Here is a 17,540-nt window from a genome sequence, read left to right as displayed (position 1 = left end):
GAGGTGGGATGTCAATAGGGCGTAAGAGGCCTGCTGGTCTTTCCTTTTGACTCTTGTTTTGGGCGCATACTCCACAGGACATTATAAAGTCTCTGATATCTTTTTTCCAAGACGGCCACCAGAAGTAGCGCTTGATCTTTTCTGAGGTCTTGGCCATACCGGGATGTCCTTCCATTAAAGAATCGTGATAACAAGAGATTACCTTTTTCTGTAAATCTGTGCTGGGTAGGTATAATCGTTCTTGGAAATACAATAAGTTGTCCTTTACTGCAAAGTTCTTTCCCTGCAGATGCCAATTCTGTATGTCTGCTGGAGTTACAAGTTGCCTGGCTTTATCCTTAACTTCCTCTATGGATTCTGTGGCGATTACACCCAGAATTCTTTGTTCGGGAATGATTGGTACAGGTTTAGGGTTGATCAAGTGTTCTTCCACTCCCATCCGAGAAAGGGCATCAGCTTTACCGTTTTTTGTACCAGGTCGATAGGTAATTATGAAGTCAAACTCGGCAAAGAATAATGCCCAACGGAGTTGTCTAGAGGATTGGGCTTTTGCGGTTTTCAAATATTGCAGGTTTCGGTGATCCGTAATCACAGTAACGGTGTGTCGGGCCCCCAGCAGATAATGCCGCCAAGCCTTAAAGGCAGACTTGATAGCCAGAAGTTCCTTGTCAGTAATCGTGTAATTGTTTTCAGGAGGCGAGAATTTGCGGGACCAAAATGCCACGGGATGCAACTGATTGGTTACCGGGTCCTTTTGTGATAGAACTGCCCCCATGGCAAGGCTTGAAGCATCAGTTTCCACGATGTAGGGGAGTTTGGGGCGAGGGTGTTTTAAGATTGGTGCAGAGATAAATTTAGTCTTCAAGTCCTGGAAAGCTTGTTCCGCCTCGGTAGACCATTCAAAACGTTTGTTTTTCTTTAACAAGGCAGTGATGGGCTGGACTATTCGAGAGAATTCGGGGATAAACCTGCGGTAAAAGTTAGCAAAGCCTAACATGCTTTGCACACCTTTTACGGAGGATGGTGATGGCCATTTGAGAACTGCATCGACCTTCTTTGAATCCATACGCACTCCGCCAGGTGATAATATGAATCCCAAGAATTCAACTTCAGTCACGTTGAAAACACATTTTTCCAACTTAGCCAAAAGTTTGTGTTGACGCAATCTTTCGAGGACCATTTTCACGTGTTTCCGATGTTCAGATTCCGATGAAGAATAAACGAGGATGTCGTCAATGTAAACAACAACACACACATCTATGAGCTCTCTGAGGACATCGTTCATAAAATATTGAAAGGCGGCCGGGGCATTACAAAGTCCGAAGGGCATGACCTGATATTCAAATAGCCCATACTTGGTGCGGAATACCATCTTCCATTCATCGCCCTCTTTTACTCGTACCAAGTGGTAAGCTCCTCTAAGATCCAGCTTTGTATATATGCATGCTTTTCTGACTTGGTTCAGGAGTTCAGGGATCAAAGGTAACGGATATCTATTCTTAACGGTGATCTGGTTCAGGGAGCGATAATCTATACAAGTTCTAAGGTCTCCTTCCTTTTTTGGAATGAAGAACAAAGCTGAAGAAGCAGGGGACTTGGAAGGACGAATGAACCCATTTGCCAGGTATTGATCCAGGTATTGTCGAAGGTGAAGGTTCTCAGGCTCGGTGAGGGCATAAATTCTACTACAAGGAGGAGTAGATCCAGGTATCAGGTCGATCTGGCAGTCATAAGACCTATGAGGAGGTAGAGAGTTAGCCTGATCCTTCCGGAAAACATCTTGGTATTCTAGGTATTCGGGAGGTAACTGGGGAGTCTCTGAAGAAATTGCTGCCAGTGCAACACCAGGTGGAGGGTGACAAGTAGAGACACATTCTGGAAACTGGACCGTTCTTGCTCGCCAATCGATCAGAGGATTGTGTTTCTCTAACCAAGGTATTCCTAGAATAATCTGAAACTGAGGGGCCTTGATCACATTGAACACGATCTTCTCATGGTGTCCATCTTGACTTACTAGCGTCACTTCTTGAGTGGTATGCGTTACTGGCCCGGAGGCTATCTCCGTACCATCCACCGTAGTAATGACGTCCTTTACAGCCTTGGGACAAAGAGTTAGATTCATCCTCAAAACCATTTCATGATCCACATAATTGCCGATGGCACCGCTGTCGACGTAAGCTTCAATTGCATGTAATCGATCCGGATTATCAGGGCTAATGAGGACCATAGGTATCACGAAATGAGAGGTCACGGAACTGGTTTTCACGCTCGGCAAGAGGACCTCTATTCTTGTCGGGCGAGGTCGTTTCCCTGCTCAGAGTTTGTAACTTTGGTAATTGCAGCTCCTACTGCCTTCTTGGCAGGTTTCACCGGACAGTCTCGAAGAAAGTGCCCTGAGTTTCCGCAATAGAGGCATAATTGCAACTGTTTTCTCCTTTCCCGCTCCTTTTGTGTTAGAGGACCTTTCAGACCCCCTATTTGCATGGGTTCCCCGGAGTCTACTCCTTTGGAAGGAGTTGGCGGTTTGGAAAATACTCGAGCATCAAACTTGGAACGATCGGCCTTCCTGTTCTGCAGTCTGTGATCTATTTGAACGACTAAGTCTATATAGTCCGAACAATCTTGTGGGGGATTCACTACTTGGGCTAACACATCTTTGAGCTCTCCGCGTAGACCTCTATAAAACAGCGTAATCCTTTTGTCCTCAGGCCAGTGAGTTTCCACTATCAGTCTGTTGAAAGATGCAATATAAGCCAAAAGGTCTTGATTACCTTGTCGCAACGAAAGAAGCTCATTGTCCAAGGCCTGCCCCTGTGAATGTCTTGCGAACAGTTTTTCCATACTGAGCTGAAAAGCTTGAAAATCATGGAGGACCGGATCATCTTGATTTACTAGAGGGATCGACCAGTCTGCCGCATTGCCACTAAGGTACGAAAGCACGAAAGCTACTTTAGCTTGATCAGTTGGAAAGGCTGCTGGCCGGCATAAGAAATGCAACCGGCACTGATTGATAAATACTGCAAACCTCTTTGGGTCACCAGAAAATCGTTCGGGCGGAGCCAGAGGTACATTCCCAGGTAGGTTGATCTGCACTGGATTTCTAGAGGATGTAGAAGGAAGATTTCCCCCAGATGCGGGTAACGGGGTCTGTCCGGCTTGTGACTGTAGCAATTGTCTAGCGAGATCATCTGTTCGCTCCTTGGAAATAATCAGTTCCCTTCTTAGAGCGTTAGTTTCCTGACGGGCTGCATGCACTTCTGCCCTTAGTTCCCCAAGTAACTGGGCTAGCTGGTCGGTATCCGAGGTTTCCATAGCGCCTGGACGGGAGTTTTGTGGTAGGCTTTGCGTTCTGTAACGCTCACCTGATTCCCGTAGAGGCGCCGGTCTTGACTTGGCGTATACCGTATCTTCAAAGGTGATGTGTAACACACGGCTGGCTCTTTGGGCTGGACCTCTGTGCACTGTATGTCTGGCTCGAAGGGTAAGATGTCTGCAGATAGAAAATGTGGGATTAATGAACTGGGTTATTGAATGTCTCTCTCTTCTTCCCTTTCTCTTCTCCTGTAGAACCCCAAAGGTTAACGCTCTCACCTTAGGTAAGTGAACGCCGTGCTCTCCATCTGCCTCGAGGCAGGGTGCTGTAACCAGTTTCTTCACTGGATAAGGGGAGCAGGCCTCTTGACTTCAGAGGACTGCTGTCCGTCGTTTACCGCACGAACGGTAAGTTTCGAGTAATTCTAATGTCTTTAAAGTCTTTAGTAATGATGTCTCTTGTTTTGCAGGGTTCCGGCGATGGCGGATGGCGGGCTGAAGTGAGTTGAAGATGGAGCCCATGTGTTGAATAGAAGCGCCTGGAAGCACGTAAGTAAGCGCTTGTTGCCTGCTTCACGATGCGCTCTAACTGTCTTTTTATTTTGCAGGTACAAGTTCGGGGCGGCTGCAGGGTGCCGGAATACCCACTGGGTTAGATGTGGAAAGGAGTAATGGCACTTGAGTATTAAAGTTCCCCAATGTCTTTAAACGCACCTTGTTTTGTCTTTCAGATGCGGGATGCAGCGCCGAAGGCCTCCGGAGCGTGCGAAGAGTTGGTAAGCTTTTGTCTTTCAGATGCCGGAATGCAGTGTGAAGACCTCCGGAGCGCACGAAGAGTAGGTAAGCCTTTGTCTTTCAGATGCCGGAATGCAGCGCGAGGCGTTGGTGACAGCCGATGGACCAGGTAAGTGAAGAGCTGTCACTGAAGACCGTAATGCTAACCTGTTCTTTCTTGTCTTTATAGGTGTTGCTGAAGACTGGATTCAGAATGGTAAGCCTTTTTCCTTAGGCCCAGGATCAGATGCAGAAGACACGATGAGCGTTCTGCTGCTGAGGATGCAGAATAACGCAAAGCAAGATTCATCCATCGGGTGTGGTTTAAATAGCCTCCTGTAGTGCTTAGGTGTCTCCTTCCACAGCCACGCCTAGGTAAGAAAAGAGTTCCTGCTTTCCAGAAGAGTTCCAGTGTTCTGAATCTAGGGAGTGGCTCCTGCCCCACCCAACAGGAAAAGTAGTTCCAAACAGAAGAGGATCAGAGACTCAGCTGGCAGGCAAGTAAGCAGCATGGTCTGCTGCAGGTAAGTCCACCCAAGCATTATGAGCCCGGCGCTTCCAGCGCTGGGACTGGGCATATTTATGAGCCTGGTGCCACTGGCGCCAGGACTGGGTCCAAAAGGTCCCAATTGGGACTGGTTGGCACTCGGAACCTGGGTTATGGATCTGCTTCCAAGGGAGTTGGGAAAACCCTGACCTTTTGGAAGCAGAGATTATGACAATTTCCTCGCTTCCGAAACCCTTGGTGGCATGTGAGTCATACATTACAAAATGTCCATGTCCAAATTGGAGGAACACATTTCTAAGGTTTCGAATGGACTTGATGCCTACTGAGGAGGTTCTGGGGGCAAGAATTGGGTTGAGCGAATGGAAAGACGGTGCAGATTTTGCCAAATGGAGGGGGTCTATCGAAACATTGAAACATTTGTTAACAATCTGCCCCTCAACGCTTTCTATCAGGCATAAGTATTTTAACAACTTTTTACGTTTTTTAGGCTGATGAATTTTAGAAGTAAATAGTGGTAGGCAAAAGTATTTCTTTAATTCTGGCATCTGTAAGATGTATTGAGGAAAATTCGGATATAACTTTCCTATATTTCCCACCCCTCCTTTTTTTCTTGCAGATCTGCCAGAGCGCCTGGGACCAATTCCATTGGTGAAGGTGCGCAGTACGAATACCTTTAACATTAAAATATTTTTTTCTCGTATTAGATTTGTAAGAGAAATTCAAATTAAATTAACTCATTTTTTTAAGTAAGATGTTATGTTTATACTCTCATCTTTTAGAACAATTGCTTGTGTTTTGTAATTTATTGTATTATATCATGTATTTGCTATTTATTCTTCTTTTTCTTTTCTTTTTTAATTTCTTTCTATTTATGGTGTACGGTTTTCATGTGAAAACGATGAACACAAAAAAGACAACTAGAGCTTCTTATGTGCAGTGTGCGTGTACCCTTGAAGAGCTTCTTATGTTCAGTGTACATGCACCTTTGGAGAGCTTCTTGAAGTGCAGTGTGCATGCACCCTTGGAGAGCTTCTTATATGCAGTTTGCATGCACCCTTGGAGAGCTTCTTGTGTGCATGCACCCTTGGAGAGCTTCTTATGTGCAGTGTGCATGCACCCTTGCTTGGAGAGCTTCTTATGTGTAGTGTGCATGCACCCATGGAGAGTGTCTTGTGTGCAGAGTGCATGCACCCTTGGAGAGCTTATTGTGTGCATGCACCCTTGAAGAGCTTCTTATGTGCAGTGTGCATGCACCCTTGGAGAGCTTCTTGTTTGCAGTGTGCATGCACACTTGGATAGCTTCTTGTGTGCAGTGTGCATGCATCCTTGGAGAGCTTTTTATGTGCAGTGTGCATGCACCCTTGGCCAACGATAGCACGAGGTCAGTCCTGCTAAAGTCCAGCCCAGCCCAGGCTTTTTTTAATATCCAGCGACATCATCAGATTTCCTGCCAGTCCACGTCTTGCTCCCCCCTCCAGCTACTTTAGTTGCAGGAGTTGGATTTGAAATCCACACTGCACTGGCAGAGAGACAGAGCAGAGGAGGGGAAGACTCTCCACATCGGCCTCTTGGGTCCCGAAGGCAGACGCGCCGGTCATCCTCTCCAGGTAATGCTGGGCTCCTTAGGGCTCGTCTTAAACAGCTTTTTTTAAAAAATGATCTGGCGGGGGAGGGACAGGTGATGTACAGTGCATAGACCCAGTGCCAACATCACATAATGCATGATGCAGGGGCAGGATCCTGGGGTGATGGGAAAGGCAGGTGATGTACAGTACATAGACCCAGTGCCAACATCACATAATGCATGATGCAGGGGCAGGATCCTGGGGTGATGCAAAGGGCAGGTGATGTACAGTGCATAGACCCAGTGCCAACATCACATAACGCATGATGCAGGGGCAGGATCCTGGGGTGATGGGAAAGGCAGGTGATGTACAGTGCATAGACCCAGTGCCAACATCACATAACGCATGATGCAGGGGCAGGATTCTGAGGTGATGCAAAGGGCAGGTGATGTACAGTGCACAGACCCAGTGCCAACATCACATAACGCATGATGCAGGGGCAGGATTCTGGGGTGATTGGAGGGGCAGGTGATGTACAGTACATAGACCCAGTGCCAACGTCACATAATGCATGATGCAGGGTCAGGATTCTGAGGTGATGCAAAGGGCAGGTGATGTACAGTGCATAGACCCAGTGCCAACATCACATAACGCATGGTGCAGGGATAGGATTCTGTGGTGATGCAAAGGGCAGGTGATGTACAGTGCATAGACCCAGTGCCAACATCACATAACGCATGATGCAGGGGCAGGATTCTGGGGTGATTTGAGGGGCAGGTGATGTACAGTACATAGACCCAGTGCCAACATCACATAATGCATGATGCAGGGGCAGGATTCTGGGGTGATGCAAAGGGCAGGTGATGTACAGTACATAGACCCAGGGCCAACGTCAGATGATGCAGGGGCAGGATTCTGGGGTGATGGGAAAGGCAGGTGATGTACAGTACATAGACCCAGTGCCAACATCACATAACGCATGATGCAGGGGCAGGATCCTGGGGTGATTGGAGAGGCAGGTGATGTACAGTACATAGACCCAGTACCAACATCACATAATGCATGATGCAGGGGCAGGATCCTGGGGTGATGGGAGAGGCAGGTGATGTACAGTACATAGACCCAGTGCCAACATCACATAACGCATGATGCAGGGGCAGGATCCTGGGGTGATGGGAAAGGCAGGTGATGTACAGTGCATAGACCCAGTGCCAACATCACATAACGCATGATGCAGGGGCAGGATTCTGAGGTGATGCAAAGGGCAGGTGATGTACAGTGCACAGACCCAGTGCCAACATCACATAACGCATGATGCAGGGGCAGGATTCTGGGGTGATTGGAGGGGCAGGTGATGTACAGTACATAGACCCAGTGCCAACGTCACATAATGCATGATGCAGGGTCAGGATTCTGAGGTGATGCAAAGGGCAGGTGATGTACAGTGCATAGACCCAGTGCCAACATCACATAACGCATGGTGCAGGGATAGGATTCTGTGGTGATGCAAAGGGCAGGTGATGTACAGTGCATAGACCCAGTGCCAACATCACATAACGCATGATGCAGGGGCAGGATTCTGGGGTGATTGGAGGGGCAGGTGATGTACAGTACATAGACCCAGTGCCAACATCACATAATGCATGATGCAGGGGCAGGATTCTGGGGTGATGCAAAGGGCAGGTGATGTACAGTACATAGACCCAGTGCCAACGTCAGATAATGCATGATGCAGGGGCAGGATTCTGGGGTGATGGGAAAGGCAGGTGATGTACAGTACATAGACCCAGTGCCAACATCACATAACGCATGATGCAGGGGCAGGATCCTGGGGTGATTGGAGAGGCAGGTGATGTACAGTACATAGACCCAGTACCAACATCACATAATGCATGATGCAGGGGCAGGATCCTGGGGTGATGGGAGAGGCAGGTGATGTACAGTACATAGACCCAGTACCAACATCACATAATGCATGATGCAAGAATGGGATACTGGGGCGAAGGGAGGGGCAGTTGGTGCAGAGTTGATGTATCCAGTACCAAAGTCACAGAATGCATGATGCAGAAACAGGATACTGGCCTAATGAGAGGGGCACGTGGTACACAGTAAATGTATCCAGTGATAAAGTCCAAAATGCAGGATACTGGGGCGAAAGAGGGGGGCGGTTAAATGATTTGCTACAAACCCTCCTGGTACACCCTTCTTTCGGGTTGAAGCTCACTTAAGCCACAACATGTTTGTGAAAACCTTAACCCAACAGGAAACGCTGAGACAATGAAAATATGTGACAAAAGGCAAGACAAAATAAAATTACGACATTTGATGGCTGGTACAGGTGGCACAAGTATTCTTTAAATGTGAAATGTCCTCAGTCCCAAAAGTACGCACATCACTCGCTAAGAACAAACTACTACTTAAGAAATAATTTCAGGACAATGGCCGCGTGATAGCGTGTGATAGCGTTATACAACATCCGTAAATAAATAGACAATGCCCTTTGGCTGCATTTTACTGTCAGGTTCTTCTGCTTTGGAACCTCGTTCGTTTGCTTTTCTGGGAGGCTGTCACTGTAACCTAGAGTGCCTTGAGGAGCTTGCGTGCTCTGCTCTCTGGGAACATCACACTTTTCCACACAGTGGGACCACATAACGGAATGCTATTTCTGAAATGCACATGGAAATCAGAGCAATACTGCAATTGCAAATCTGTGTCTTCAAACAACGCATTTGTACGTGTTTATTATTTTGCTAAACGCACCCATGAATGGATGCTGTCTCCATTAGGCACGTGACTAGTCATATGTCTTGTTTTTCAAGCTTTCAGGATAATACAGGTGCCTTTCTTTGGTATTTCAAATCGCAGGAGCACATTCGACCTCTTCCAGGCATACTGCAAACTCAAAGACAGGCACAGCTGCAGCCGATGGTGAAGTTATCCACAAATCTATACTGGACCAGCCCCCCATTACGCCCTTCTTAAATACTTCCTACCCCTGAACAGGACTCAGACCATCACTGCCGAGTTAAAACAGGCGGAGCAGCGGGAATGGTTATAATAGGGAAACCGTACATTTCCTAACAACTCTTGGCAACCTCTCTGTCCTCTTCACCCTCCCTCATGCCTCCCCAGCAAGGTGCCCTTCATTAATGCGCCCCCCAACTCCCTCCTGGTCTATCCCACCTCCAGGCCCGGTTTGCTCCTCCCTACTCTCAGCCCTCCTGGATAATTCTATGGATGAAATATGAAACTATCCTGAGAGATGTCAATTTCCAAGAAAAGATTGTAGGGCATCTACTTCTCAACGTGACCCTTGATGGCTAGCAGGCAAGCACGGCAAGTTATACTGAGTATTTAGAACAGTAGCTGAACTCTGGGGACATCATTAGATATGAATAAAGATATTGGAAAGCGTGGCACGATGCTGCCGGAGGTTCTAGCAAGGCCTTGGGCATATTAGAGAGGATCAGAACCAGAGGTGTAGCCAGGACAGTCTAACGAGTAGGGGCTGAAGCTAATGTAGTTGAGCCCACCGCAGTGACATTAATTGCTGTAAATGCCCACACAGCTCTGCAGTGTGGGCATTTACAGATTTTGGGTGGGCCTTGCTCGCTCAGACCCTATCCTGTCTACGCCGTTGATCAGAACCCACATGTGGCAGCACCTTCCAGTTGCAAGTCTTTCAGGCCAGGGGATCCAACTCAGCGACAGTGGGGGGGGGCTCATCTTGAGGGATGTCATAGAGGTGGCAAATGATGCCAGAAGCCTCTGTCTGTCCCCTCGCAAATGCTCTAGGCCTTACTTGACGTTCTCTTCAGTGGGCATCACTGCTAGCATTCCACTGTGGAGACTAAGGGAGTAGTGTCGAGTGAGGCAGCAGCAGAGGGAAAAGGCAGTCCTAGAATTACTACCGTTCTGCCAAATATTGGGCTTGATGGAAAGCTATAGGAAATGCCTCCAGCATTTGGTCAGTGGAATTTCCTCCAGAAACTTGAGTCTTTATCGCTGACAGAATTACCGCTGGTGTCAATTTCTCTGTTTCGCAGTGGAGCCCTATGGGTCTCTATAGTGGGGATTAACATAAAAGATTGATGACATGTGTTCTTTTCAGTGTTATAATTCTGGTGTTAATGTACAAGGGTACGTGACCATCTAATGAAACCTGACCACACCACCTTTATGGCAGCATAACTGTGCCATGATCATAGCTACTACATCAGATCTGTGTAATTACCATGCAACAGTACTGTCACAATGCTACACCCCTCCCCTGCTCCCCCTTCCCATCCATGCTCCTCTGCTAGTCTTGCATCCTACTTGTAGCCTGCCTGTGCCTCCCCTATGGGCAGCGCTCCGTTGCCTCAGAGTGAGGTTCACGCTTTATAAATCCCAAACATGCATACATGCACAATCCTTGATGCCCTGCACCTGCTTGCCTGACCGTACTACTGATTGGAATTCACACATATTCAACCCTAATGTACTACATGCAGATGAGGCTCATATCTGTGCAAAACAAAGTTGCACCTATGTCCTCACCATCCACACATTCCAATGCGTTACACTTAGATTGTTTCCATATACGTGCAAGCCTGCAAAAACCAAGTGCAATTCATCAAAACCAGTGATGGGCTGGTCAGGAATTGTTACAATGGTGGACACCAACGAATCAGTGGCAGTCGCCATTGCTAATGCCCTCACCCACCAATCACTACATGCATGCAGTGAAGACCCGGTGAACCGAATCACTACATGCATGCAGTGAACGACCCGGTGAACCTAATCACTACATGCATGCAGTGAAGACCCAGTGAACCGAAGAACAACATGCATGCAGTGAAAGACCTGGTGAACGAATCACTACATGCATGCAGTGAAAGACCCAGTGAACCGAATCACTACATGCAAGTGAAGACCCAGTGAACCGAATCACTACATGCATGCAGTGAAAGATTTGGTGAACCGAATCACTACATGCATGCAGAGAAAGACCCGGTGAACCGAATCACTACATGCATGCAGAGAAAGATTCAGTGAACCGAATCACTACATGCATGCAGTGAAAGACCTGGTGAACCGAATCACTACCTGCATGAAGTGAAAGACCTGGGGAACCGAATCACTACATGCATGCAGTGAAAGACCCGGTGAACCGAATCACTACCTGCATGCAGTGAAAGATCCGGTGAACCGAATCACTACATGCATGCAGTGAAAGCCCCGGTGAACCGAATCACTACATGCATGCAGTGACAGACCTGGTGAACCGAATCACTACCTGCATGCAGTGAAAGACCTGGGGAACCGAATCACTACATGCATGCAGTGAAGAGCCGGTGAATCAAATCACTACATGCATACAGTGAAATACCCAGTGAACCGAATCACTACATGCATGCAGTGAAAGACCTGGTGAACCGAATCACTACCTGCATGCAGTGAAAGACCTGGGGAACCGAATCACTACATGCATGCAGTGAAGAGCTGGTGAATCAAATCACTGCATGCATGCAGTGAAATACCCAGTGAACCGAATCACTACATGCATGCAGTGAAAGACCTGGTGAACCGAATCCCTACATGCATGCAGTGAAAGACTCAGTGAACCGAGTTTGCCTGAATGCGTGAGGTTATTCCACATTCCAAATTCACACTGATCGCAGGGTGATTCCCCAGGGCGCATTGCACTCCCTGACAGACACCATAAATCACTTTGCTGTGAACCCAGTGTATTATATTTGTATTTAATCATGAACTGTTGATCTATAGCTGCCAAACGGTGTTAGAGCATGAGTTGAGAAAGGCTATACCTGGCATACAATGGCAATGCCTGGCATTTGATGTGGGTGCCTTGGAACTCAATGGTAAAAACTGTCCCATACTGTCACGATTTGGGGATATGAGGGCACAACATGGTATATGGTGGGTTTACCAGTTCCCACCAAATAGTGTGCACATCCAGCATATGGCGGCAATACAAGACAATGGCCCACATCATAAGGTTGGCAGAATGGGTTTACCGGCACCGGTAAAGGTGCCGGTAAACCCATTCCGCCCTACCACGAGGTCTCCTCGTGCTGACCCGCAATGGGCGCCTGAAAAAACCAGGCGCCCATACCGGGTCCCGCGAGGACACCAGGGAGCTAACAAGCTCCATCCCCATTCCCATTGAGCCCTCTGGGGGCTCGAGTGGGGATGGGGATGGACTGGGTCCGGGTTCCTTGGATGGGGAATTACCGGGTCCGCCAAGGTTGCAATGGCCCGGTAAGTCCTCATTCGAGGGACCGGGGCCCGGATTGCTGTAAAGAGGCAGCCATGCCGCTAAAAGCGGCATGGTTACCTCCAACCTCCTGATGAGGGCCACTGATTGAGTACCTGGGCTGGGCGTATGGTTGCAATAGCTGCATAGGATGACAATGTCTGCCTCACAAAATGAGAAACTAAGCATAGCATGGGAATACCTGCCACAGATTGGTAGCACCTGCGCATATCATGGCCAAACATGGCAGCCTAGAAAACATTTTCATTATACAAAAGGTACAAATATTGCCCTTGCCAATATTTTTGAGCTGTATTATTGATCAAATGTTTAGCGTACAAAACTTCAGAAATGCTGAGTGCTACCTGCAGTGCCTCACTGTATAGCAGCCTTACATGTAGAACACGCTACCATCCAGACTGAGGTATAAATATAGCTGCATACATTGCATATTGTAAGTGGACTTCTACCACTATTGGTGGCCTCGCTCTGCATGGCTCTGGAAAAAAGGAGGAAGGGTTCATTAGTGGGACAGTGGGAGAGACAGATGTGAAACCTGTTAATAGGTGCAAATCGGAAGTCCTGCTTTCCACAATTTTCCACCGAAGAGGTGACTATGGCGATTGGCCGGTTAAAATCTGCCACCCCCTCTGACCCTATTCCAGTTGCGGTGCTTAAGGAGATTCTTCCGGCAGTGATTACTTGGGTCACAGTTGCAGTGAATAGCTCCTGTAGTCAGGGCAATATCCCATTGTCGCTCAAACAACCCATTGTCCTTCCACTTTTGAAAAAACCTGCCTTGGACCCTCGGGTCAATTTCTTTGCTTCCTTTTGGAATTCTTGGTGGCACCCCTCCTTTAATCTTTTCTGTAACAAACCTCTGGCCTCGATCCTTTTCAGTCAGGGTTCCAGCCGGTGAGGGGTACCGAGAGTGTCCTGGTGTCAGTACTTGACGATCTTACGATGATGGCCAACCAAGATGGTATAGGAGATCTGCAATTGCTTGATCTATCAGCGGCCTTCGACATGGTTGACCATACCATCATTTTGACTCGGATAGCAACAGCAGGCCTCTCGGGAACCGTCCTCGACTAGTTCTCCTCGTTTCTATCAAATCAAGGCCAATCACTTTCTCTACCACCTTTTCTTTAGAACTCTTACTCACTGTCCTGTGGTGTTTCTCATGGATCCACCCTGTCTCCAATGCTTTTTAACATCTACATGCAGCCACTGGTTGCTCTCATCTGCTCTCACCGCTTCAGATGCTACGCCTATGCCGATGACACCCAAATACTGTTCAGATTAGATCAGAGCCAGACAGAGGGAGCCATTCGGCTGCCCAAGTGTCTGGTGGCTGTCAAGAGTTTGATGGACAGCAAGAGGCTAAAATTGAACAGGTGCACGACAGAGATACTGGTGGTGGGTGCTTCCTCTAGGACTATTTCTTGGGCCCCTTCTTTCTGGATGTCTCGCCTGGGGGACTCTCCTCTTCCTCTATCCACAGTGAAAAACATTGGTGTCTAGCTCTCTTCTTCTCTGTCAATGGCAGCGCAGGTGAGTGTGGTTTGTGAGATGGGTTTTCACTCCCTGAGGGTACTTCAGAAGATACTTCCTTTCCTTCCATTTGCTCTTTGCCCTCGGGTTGTGGTGTCCCTGATCACTAGCTGCATTGACTAAGCAGTCCACTCTATCTGCCTAAGGGTCTGGCGCAGAGGTTGCAGCCCCTACTGAAAATGGCAACAAGGGTAGTACAGGATCTCCCTATGGAGATCACATTAACCAAGTTCTCTGTTCCCTCGACTGGTTGCCGGTGGAGAAAATGATCAAGTTCCTCTGCTTGGTTCATCAGGGCTACTACTTGCAAGGGCCGAGCTTGTGCGAGACAAATTTGTGCCATACATTGCTGGGCAGATGTTGCGCTGCAGAATGTCCAATCTGGTTGTCGTCCCTAGAATCCAGCGAACGCACGTTGGGGGCAGAGCCTTCTTGGTGGTGGCAGGAACTCTATGGAATGATCTTCCTGCAGCGCTTAGGAGCACAGAAAACCATCTTCAACTTCCCCATCTCCTTAAAATACTTCTCATCCTAGCGCCAAGATGCCTTCGGGTGAAGGTGCGCTGTCGGGGGGAAATTCTCCCGGGGTCGGCTGGGCCGTCCGCGGACCTCCGGGCAGGGAGGCCCCAACTCCTCCCATATATCCCAAAAAAATGAGTATGAGGCACACGCAAGAAGCAAGGTGATTCTGCTGTTTATTAAACAAAACGGCAGGGATGGGTCAAGGATCGTACGCGTCCGTCCTGACACTCTCTCTCTAATCGTGGGGCTCGCAGGCCCTTTTTACCTTAGTATGACACGCTACTTGCGTCACCTGGGAAAGTTAGCAAAAAACCTATTGCCACTCTGGATTGGTTCCTCGAGTGGTAGGGTTAGTATAGCATACGTATAGAGAGCGTTATTAGTGGTCGAGGGTTAGTCAGGTGGTATACTTGGGTTGTCCCTTCAATTTGATACATGAAAATTGTTACATGAAGACCCCTGAGGATTGGTCAATGTTAATGGCGTCAGTGATAAGAGCCCCATGTTCTGATTGGTCCACTCGCGAGCCCCCCAGTCTGGGACCATCGCTGTTCCCAGCTTGCACTGCACCTGTCATTTGCAACAATGTATCACTATGGGTATGTGCAGACAATGTGAGGATTTATTCATATGCTGGAAGGCAGACTACTCCCACCGCCGCAGATGTCCATTGAGTCGCTTAATTGTATCTGCCTGTGTCTTGAAACGTGAGATCCAGGCACCTCCCTCCTCCTAGGCCTGGCACCCTGTCAGGTTCGGCTTGGTCACGTGAGGTGAGACCGTGGTTGAGGCTGAATTCTGCACAATTAATATTGCATTTTCCACTGTGTGCCTGGCTTAATTTGCAGGTGTGACCTTGGCGTCGGCTTGCGGATTGCGAGTTTGCAACATTGTGCCCTTGACTGTCTGCTCTCGGCGGGCTCATTCTGCAGGGTCAGCAACTGTACTCTTGCTCATTCAATGTTCACGGAAGCTCTTGCTTGCGGCCTACTTGGGCCTGGTGCATAGGTGGAACCGTTTGACACACAGCGCTTTAGGTTATGGTATCATATTTCTTTATCCCCAGTATCATGTCTTCGTTATATTTCTCATTGTAATGCATGGGTTTAGGAGAAGCGTGAGCAAGCATTTTAGATGAGTTCATTGTGCGTCTTGCGTTTCTGCATTTGAAAAAAAGCCTATGTGAACAATAATAAAGATGCGCGTCAGTGGGTGTGTCCGTCACCTACGTCATAGCACTGAATATGTTCTTCGTGTGGATTGGTGTGGGAGTGTCCAGTGTGCATGTCTGCACGGGTGTGCTGACCGTTGGCTAGGTCGTCATGGCATCTCTAATGATGTGTTGATTTAGTGTTGGATGGTTCAGTCGAGTCCATCCATGCCGCAGGTGTCGGCATGGGCAGGGCAGGCTGGTGGGCAGGCGGGTGGGCACATCCGTATGTTCCTGTACCAGGGTATTTGGTCGTCTGGTAGATGGGCAAACTCCTCTTGTGGCGGGTGCCTGGGCCGTGATCCTCTAGGCCAGGGGTGTGAGGGGATTGGTGGGAGCCTTTTGTTCCATTCTCCCACTTCAGTCTCCCCTCTGGTCGACATGTCGACCACAAACATATCCTTTTCCTTATCTCCTCTCACTCTCCATATTTTAGTTACTCCTCCCAAATGTCCGTAGTGGTTAACATGGTCTTCAAATGACCAATACATATATACACAGGTTCCTCCAGGTGTGCAGTATACCCATTTCCCTATGTAGCTCCTTGGGTTTCTTGGGTTTTCGAGCTTCACAGATGGTGGGTCCAGGTGGTTGGTGATGATCTGGTTGCGCAATTTCTATCTCTCTTTTATTATTGTGCCTGTGTGTTGGCCATCATCTGCTGGCATCAAGGGGTGCATACCAACCATTTCGATCATTTCGTCTGTGGTGCGTGCCTTCCGGGCCTTCCAAAATCTTATTATGATCAGTGCAGCTCCAGCCAAAATAATGCATCCAACTATAATCTTCAGTCCGTCCGACAGCCAAGATGGCATCCATGACCATAATAGCGAAAACCAGCTGTCATCCTTTTTCACACCTTTACTTTCATCCATCATTTTGGAGTGCATCTGGGCCAATTGTGATACTGCTTCTGTCAGTGTACCATTGTCAGCATCGTTAGCAGGAATGAATGTGCAGCATGATTGTCCTATCTTTGCGCAAACTCCTCCTTCCATTGCTGTGAGGAGGTCCAGTACATATCTGTTCTGTAGTGCTACCATCCTCACTGCTCGCAGTTCCTCTTTTATTGCGTTGAATCCATTTACTGTAGAATTAATTGTCATCATTAGTTCCCATCGATTATCTGGAGCCATTTTGCGTTTGCGTAAGCCTGTAGTCCCGGATGTATTATTGAGGAGAAGAACATTGCTGCTCTGCTGAATAGTCTGTGTTCTGGTGGGATTGAAGTGAGTGCTGCTTCCGACCTTCCCCATAGGTAATTTCCTGTCAGAGGTTCTCCTTGTCTTTTCTTTCTATTCAGGACGGTGTTGTTGCCGTTGTTTTGGTTCTCTGGCCCCTTCTGAGGTTGTACAGATCTCTTCTTCCTCTAGTTTCCTTCATCCATTTTAGGGAAGTTCGCCACGTTCACATGTTTCTGGGGCACCACTAGTGATGGTACATTAACGTGTACCATTGTGCATATACCATTCCACAGAGGGGGCAGTGTGTGGTATGCCTTGTCTCCACAGGCCCAATAATGGTCCATTAATACTGCTGTTCCTGCTCCCCCCTCAGGTAACTCCGTCACGCTTGCACAGTTGGTGTTGTATCCCACGTCCACTTCTCCTATATGTTGGTAGCATACCTTAGGTGCAGACAGCGGTAGTATTGTTATTGGGTCTTCATCCTTCTCTATCCACGTTAGCATGGGTACGTACTTGACCCAAGTCGTCCAACATCTGTTGTTGTGTTCAGCAATAGTTGTAGTATCCTCTCTCGTTACCATGTTGCTGCCAACCACTCCTATGTCCCATTTGTTGTCCAGGTACACCTTCCCTGTTATTATTATCAGTG

General features: G+C 48.1%; 1 protein-coding gene and 1 long non-coding RNA gene across 3 annotated transcripts in view; one reads left to right on the top strand and one right to left on the bottom strand.

Moving 5' to 3' along the window:
- The window catches only part of LOC138528765 (uncharacterized), a 790,960-nt gene that overhangs the window by 437,748 nt on the left and 335,672 nt on the right, over positions 1-17,540 (bottom strand). The gene's annotated exons all lie outside the window — the stretch shown is intronic.
- LOC138528757 (sarcolipin) overlaps positions 5,981-17,540 on the top strand; it is a 72,912-nt gene continuing 61,352 nt past the window's right edge. The window contains exon 1 of one of the 2 annotated variants that reach the window (XR_011284227.1): positions 5,981-6,201. The gene's annotated coding sequence lies outside the window, so the exon portion shown is untranslated. The remainder of the gene's footprint in view (positions 6,202-17,540) is intronic. The other variant, XM_069640629.1, reaches the window with a different exon arrangement.

Source organism: Ambystoma mexicanum, chromosome 7q, assembly GCF_040938575.1.
Source record: "Ambystoma mexicanum isolate Mex_15411 chromosome 7q, UKY_AmexF1_1, whole genome shotgun sequence".
Classification (NCBI taxonomy): domain Eukaryota; kingdom Metazoa; phylum Chordata; class Amphibia; order Caudata; family Ambystomatidae; genus Ambystoma; species Ambystoma mexicanum.
This window is presented reverse-complemented; position numbering and strand designations above follow the sequence as displayed.